Below are 7,964 nucleotides of genomic sequence, written 5' to 3'. Positions count from 1 at the left end.
TCTGGAATAAAAACAAACAATTTCCGATAAGTTCCAGACCCTTGAAATGCAGCAAACGTCGAGAATTAACAACCTTTTAAAATGACCATTCGGTATTTTCCAACTGCTCGGGATCCCGAAAAGTCGGGAAGTCATTTTCCGAGGTCGGGATCGGGATGGGAAATTTATATCCCGATCCCGGTCCCAACCTTTCGGGATTCCGCACACCCCTAGTCATTTGGTTGCCCTAAGCTTTACATTGGAGTTCGATGGGATGGCTATTCAAACGTTATTTTCAATGAAGGTAAGAATTTCTCGTGTAAATCGTTAATAAAAATGGGTTTAACAAAGCTTTAAGATAAATTACATTCTCCTGAACCTAAGAATTAATATATTAAAGCGCAACGGAATGGTTGCGAAAACGAGCAAAATATAGTACGTTTATGCACAAAGAACACTAAACCTGACGTCATTTGGGTCGTCTCTAGCTGCCATGGGTCGATAATACAAAAATTTAGATATTTTCACTATGCTTTGCTTTTTATCTGGTTGCGAGCATGTGTAATTCAACGGCGGGTAGGAATCGAAGAAACTCCCAACATTATAAAAAAAATGTATTAAGTGCGTAAATGCATGATATATATTATTATACACTATGACTGGCATTATGCTCTATCCGATAATTTAATATTAACGTATGTTTTCATAGTAGTAAACAGATATTCTCCCCTCGTATTTTCGTCCTTCTTTTTCTTTGTAACAACAATTTTAGATTTATAATACCTGTAAATAAGCTAGCCCTAGAGGTTGCGAGACATGAAACAGAAGAAAAATATTTTTTGTAATAACTATTCTTGACGATAAATGTGTGTATATATAACAAAGGACCACATTTACTAGCTACGTGGATAAGTATGATATCACGTGAAGAAAAGGGAAGTTATTAGAAACAACTTTAAAAATAAATGTTTCAGTCACGCGGAATTATTATGCATTATTCTTGACCGGATTCTAACAATAGATAAAAAAAAGTAAAGTGCTCCCCTGTGCTTAGCACCACGCCATGAAGGCGTATAGGGGATGTGGGGGTAACGCCCCACAGATCACTTAAATTGTGAAAATTGCAAGTGTGTAAAAAAGTGCTGTGCAAATTTTAAGGCTTCTTTGAGTTCCGATATCTTTTCTGTTGTTGACGATCGTCTTTTCAAAAGTCTTACTCTTACAGCACTGATTATTCAACTATCATGTTCAGACATCATTTCTGAGGTCAAAATGATATTAAACTTGCAATTTAATGTAATAGCAGCACGTTCGGCATCAAATTCTCCATGTATCATAATGCCTTTCCCTGTTAGAATAACCATCTTTCTCCACCTACTGCACTTCGGAGGAGGCCCATATATCAAGTTGTCAGCCCCCCCGCACCCCCCCCCCAGGCGAAGCAACCGATTTCAGTAAAATTTGGTGTAGATTCGGCGGGACGGAGCGCTTGCCGTTCCGAACACAGGGTAGCTATAAAGGTATGAGATGAGATCATTTTGCTATCGATTGCCATCTACATTGCCTTCAAGTTGATCCATTTGTTGCTCTCTCACTTTCACTTCTCCCTCTCTCTTTCTGTGCTTACAGTCTCTTTTAAAAAGTGTTAATTCTCTACGTTTTCTGCATTGCAAGTGTCTGGAGTTTTAACAGATGGCTCAAGGACGCCGACGCCTAACACCCACCGCGCTGTAGGGCGTAGGAGCACAGGATGGAAGTAGAAGGCACACGCCAACCTCACGTTTCAATGTGACATATGATTTCTTCATGGTCCTTGTTTCATGAAGGGGGGCCTTAAGAAATATCAGTGGTAGGCCTATATCGAAGAAAATAAAGAAATGGCATCGTTAAAGCTGTGAATAATAATATTGAGGCCCATACCAACATCAAAATTAAGCACCGTGCCCGTGCGGCAGCAAACTTTTTTTTGTAAGGGAGGGGGGGTCCAATTCAATTCATTTCATTTGACAAAATTTTCAGTGAATAAAGTCCCAATGCCGCTTTATTATCTATCTCTCAAGACTGGAATCCGCTGCTATTTCCTCGTAGCAGATTGCAATTGACCTTATGATGTTAGGTCACCATCGACAATCTAGAGGCCCGGTTCAACTCCCATAACTGAAATGATAAGTTTGCTGAAGAAGCATCCACCTCAAAATCCAAAAAAGGAGTGTTTACTATCCTTTAAACAATTTCCCCAAGCAGTATTTTTTAAATATGTGTGTATAAAATGTAACCTAATTTTTTTAAAAGCATTTGACTTACGGAAAGATATTCCTCAGGTACATTCTTAGACATCAGAGGCTAAACCATCTTATTATTGAAGGGGAACTGGCCACAGTTAAAAAATGCGCTACTCAAAGCCCCCGATGCTTTGAAACTTGGCATAAAGGCTACGAGACGTGAGAGAAAAAGTATTCACATATTCACCACCAGGTGCAAATATGGTGCATAGAAGCATAGAATTAACTTTCCTTTTGTCTTCTCTGAATAACAATGGATTTCGAATCTACGTGGGCTACGGTGAGTTTAGCCGAATGAAGGGGCTGCCGTCTTATGGTTTTCTGGCCTGCCAGTTTGGAGGGTTTACTCCCTCGCAGTGTCACAGCCATTCTGTTGCTCCAACTCCGCCTGTGACTATTTGGTTCTAGACTTTTTTGGACTGATGTCCTCTTCGACTCTAGGCCAGTACTGAAGAGACTGCTGCCTCTATTCAGGGATTTTTATCGACTTCCCAGTCTAGATCCACAGTATTTAACGAAATCATGGTCACCTCGAGAAGGATGTGTTCAGTGGCATAGCGCAGTTCTCTGGGGCCCCCCCTGCAAGTAAAATATTGGAGGCCCCTTTGGTAAAAGAAAATACATCGAGATGATGCCAGAGTGGAATGGACGCACAATTGTTAGCTTTTCCCCTCCTCGAGTTGTAACAGAAATTCTCCTTTGCCGTAAATACTCTGCCTTCCAATTTTTTGCCATCGACTTAGCCTATATATCAGTGTAGTACTAGTTTCTTGGAACTAAATCAGGTGCTCTGAACATCTGATAAATATCTGGAAGAAATTAGAAATATTTTCTCTTACTTGAACGCTACGGAACTGCCAGGATTCCTTTTTGGTGGAGGAGGAGGCTTCACACAGCTAAATATTTCGTGATCCTTTGTATATTTTGTCAAAACTTAAAAAAAATAGGTTACATTTTATACACACATATTTAAAAAATACTGCTTGGGGAAATTGTTTAAAGGATAGTAAACACTCCTTTTTTGGATTGTGAGGTGGATGCTTCTTCAGTAAACGTATCATTTCAGTTATGGGAGTTGAACCGGGCCTCTAGATTGTCGATGGTGACCTAACATCATAAGGTCAATTGCTACGAAGAAATAGCAGCGGACACCAGTCTTGAGAGATAGATAATAAAGCGGCGATGGGACTTTATTCACTGAAAATTTGTCAGTCAATGAAATGAATTGGTTTGGACTCCCCCTACAAAAAAAAGTTTGTTGCCGCACGGGCACGGTGCTTAATTTTGATGTTGGTATGGGCCTCAATATTATTATTCACAACTTTAACGATGCCATTTCTTTTCGATATACCACTGATATTTCTTAAGGCCCTTTTCATGAAACAAGGATCATTTTGTTAACAGATCATCAGTACTCGAAGAGCTTGCGTGAGTGGGGGGGGGGAGGGAGTGTAAGGGACTCAGGGTAATGCTATATTCCAGCTAAGAAAAAATCATAATGCATTCCTCCAGCTAGAATAATTTGCATGACCATCCTTCTCCACCTACTGCATTGCCTTCAAGTTGATCCATATAAGGATCCTTCTTTCTATCCCCTAACTCGAACAAGAAAATTCGCAGCTAGGAATTTTCACTTTGAGCACTGTATACGCTGTATACCCAACATGACGGAATAAAGGCTCCTGGACCTAAGGGCAAAGAGATATTTGCCCCTGGGCTCCACTCATGAGTTTTTGGGCCCCCTTTGAAGTAAAACATAACAGGGGTGGGCAATGTGGGAAATTTATCTCAGATCTTATTTCGATTTCATATTGAGGCTTGGGGCCTCCTTGAAAATATTTTGTGGGAAGTTACATTTTAAATATTACTTGTGAAACTAATATTACTGGTGAAAAAAAGATCATGCATTATCAAGTTTGTTTGTTTAGGTATTGGGTAACAATAAGGCATAGACTGGTTGAGCAACTGATTCATAACTATACTACACTACACTACGATTACGACAAACTGCGTAGCTATAAAGGTATGAGATGAGAGAATTTTCCTATCGATTGCCATCTGTGAGCAAGTAAGTCAATTCTGCACTTCGGAGGAGACCCCTATGCCAAGTTGTCCAGGCCACCCTGGCTGAGACAATACGCCACTGCTTATTATCGCAGACGTCGTCACATGATATGTTACTGGGAACCAGATTTATGAATTGTAAATTCACTTTTTAAAATTATGGACACTATCTGTTGAATTTCTGGGATTACATAAATTTTCAGATGTACAGAGTGAGAACATGCGGGCTCATACACCTCGCCCCCCCACCCCGCATTGCGGGGGTTGCGGGGGCGGTCGCTAAGCCACTGGATGTTCTCTCTCGTCGAACATGCACTGCAGTCTAGGCAAGGGAGAGGTTATATGTTCACTTCACCTTACCCTGGGTCACCACTTGACCAAAAGCGAGACCAGAAGGAAGGAGAGGAAGAGGAAGACTTCGGATAGAATGGGAACAATACCTGTCAGGGATGGTTACTAAAATAGGGAAGGCACTATTGGAAGTTCTAAGAGAATGGCACAAGATAGGAAGAGTTTTAACAGATGGCTCAAGGACTCCGTCGCCTAACAGCACGAAGAGAAGGGGGGTGAGAAGAAGAAGAAGAATTAAATTTCCCATACTCAGAGCCCTCTGGAGCCCAGGCGAAGCAACGGATTTCAGTGAAATTTGTTGTGGGGGCTATGGAGACCAATGGGAAGCGAGAGCTGAGGGGAAAAAATATTCAAATTTTCACCACCAGGTTGAAATGTGGCGCATTGTCAACGTAAATGACTCTTTGGAAGCGTAAGGCGGTGTGATCAATAGTCGCACGATGCGTGTCCCGGAATGTTGTTCACTGTGCACCGGATTTCAACACCACATTCGCACCTGGCGGTGAAACCTTGAACCATTTCCTTCGTCAGCATTCTCTTCCCGAAGGTCTCCACAGCCTCTATACTAAGTTTCAGCGAACTCCGTTGCTTCAAAGGACCCCCAGAGAGCTCCGAGTGGCGCAACTTTATTTGTGGCCACCCTGTACATAGAGAGGATCTCATTTCATTCTACCGGGTGGCCAGAATTAAAGTTACCCAACTCAGAGCATTCTGTAGCCTGTTTGAGACATCGTAGAACTCTGAAATTTGGTGAATCCACTATGCTGGGGGAAGAGGATGGCGATAAGAAACAAAATAGTTCAATTTTCCGCCACCAAGTTGAAATGTAGCGCTGTACTTCCATGATTGGTTGTAAACTCAACGGCAAAGATAACAGTAGGCAAATTGTCCATCACTATTTTCATTACTCTTTATTCCACACCCTGTGTTGTTTTAAGGAATGAATTTCTGTTGATACAAAGCAGATGTTGTCCTCTGCCTAATGACGTTTTTACTTCAATTCATGATCATCATATTGTGGAAAACGGACTGAATGAAAATGGTGATGGACAATTTGTCTACTATTTATTTTGCAGTTGGGGTACAAATAATCAAGTTAAGTGATTTAGTTGAGTTATTAATTAGAAATACATTTGTTAGTGGCTGGAAGTTGCGAGAAAATAATCTCTCGTTTATTGCAAGATTGTAAGGTAAAGGCAAATCCATAACCAATTGGAGCAGTTTACGACATTATTACAACCCATCAAGGAAGTACAGCGCCACATTTCAACCTGGTGGCGGAAAATTGAACTATTTTTTATCGCCATCCTCTTCTCCATGGTCTGCATAGTGGATTCACCAAATTTCAGAATTCTACGATGCCTCTAACAGGCTACAGAGGGCTCTGAGTTGGGTAACTTTAATTCTGAGGGAGTAAAGAGATAAAGCTAGACAAAGTAAACAATTTTAAATTGAAAGAAGACAAATTTTGAAAAAAATCGCCCATTCGAATGCCATGTCCAGCTGAGCCCCGTCATCCACATCCACAATCTCACCATTTGAATTATATGAAGTCTTTCCAGAAATCTCAGGTGGCTCTTGTATAGGTACACCTGTAGTAAATTCTAACAGATATGGATTTTTTCCAAAATTTGTCTTCTTTCAATTTAAAATTGTTTACTTTGTCTAGCTTTATCTCTTTACTCCCTCACTTATATAATAACCAGCATGTAAATATTGATATTTTCTTGTCAGAACAGAGTTTCCGACAATCGCTAAGAATGGACGTGTAACAATTTCTTTTTTTTTCGTCTGCCATCTTGTATTGTCTTGTTTTGTTGTTGTTATTTTTATTTTTTCTTGTTGCTACAGTTTCAGTATAAAATGGTCTTTCAGTACTGTATCTGAAACTTTAAGTAAATAAATAAATACAAAAATAAAAACTACTTCTTGTGGAGGCGGGTGAGCTGTTTCTATCACTAAATAGGATTGTCTTGAGGTACAAACACTAACCGACATTATTGAAAACGGTAGGGCGTATATTAGTTTATTGCTTCAAATCAGACGTCTTTTACGGGCTTCTCCGATGGGGTATTGGTATCGTCGTCGTCTTTTAATCAAGGGGTACCGGGTTCGATACCCTGTGGAGGCACGCGGGGGAGCCCACTTTAAACTGTAGGTACAGTCTCGATTAGCCTCTCTGCGCATAATTAAGCTTGAATTTAAGCTGGGTGTAGGTTACAACTAGAGTTTACGAAATGTCACTGGTTACGAAGGTGGTCCTGGTCAGGGGTGCCCATCCCCCCCAAGGCCTATGACGCACTCCCCCCAAAAGTAAAACATTCCCCTCCCCCACTTTATGCCGAATTATTTACTAAAATTATTTTGGTCAGACAAAATTTGCGGAATAATATAATACAGACATATTTAAGCAATATATGTTTACTTTAGGTACTGAAGGCTCACTTTCATGTTTGCAAACGTAAAACGTACAAAACTGCTCAGGCCACTACCATTGTTAGTGTACTGAACCTTATTCTTAACAGTTTGTCTGCTTAACTAACCTTGTATTAATGCGAACAGCACGTCCCCTCCCCCTTCCAAACCGACTCTAAAGGCATAAGAGGTGGTGTTTCATTTCAAATCCCATCGCTGCGATCACCTACAGGCAGGTAGAAAAACTACATAACCATAACTAAAAATCCATAACAAGTCAATCAAAGAAACGACCCCCGCTCATTTTTGTGTGAAGATATATCGAATGGGTATAAAATCTTTCCCCCCCAAAAAGGAATAGTTCCCCTAGTCATGTCCAAATCTGTCGTGTCCGAACTCTTTCCTGATTAGTTAGCAAGTGGTTTATACTGCTGTACTGGTTGTATATTTAGCGGTGTGTTTCCGTTAACGTGAAAATTCTCTGTTCACGACAGGCTAACGGAATATTCTATCTACGTCAGTCCCTTCTTTCAACATTAAAGTCCATATTGTATCAACGACTTGTTGAGACGGTATTTGAAAGAAGGCGTGATCTTGAATAATGTTTCTTGCATGTTATGGAATACTATTTTAATTCCAATGTCACGCTGCTGACTTAGTACACAACGGCCTGGGTAAAAACAACCATCAACTGTGGCTCTGACGCTTCGAGTTCTTGCACAAAAATACACATCGTCAAGTAAAAATTTTCCTTGCTTATTGCTGAGTATGTCTTGCGCGTTCGGAAGGTTTACACAGAAAAGACATACACGGGTAAGTTATTTTTTTTACTATTGCTAATACAGTAAACCCTCGTTAACACGAATCCCAAGG

The sequence above is a fragment of the Lepisma saccharinum genome, chromosome 9 (genome assembly GCF_977018435.1).
Source record: "Lepisma saccharinum chromosome 9, izLepSacc3.1, whole genome shotgun sequence".
Taxonomy (NCBI): Eukaryota; Metazoa; Arthropoda; class Insecta; order Zygentoma; family Lepismatidae; genus Lepisma; species Lepisma saccharinum.
This window is presented reverse-complemented; position numbering follows the sequence as displayed.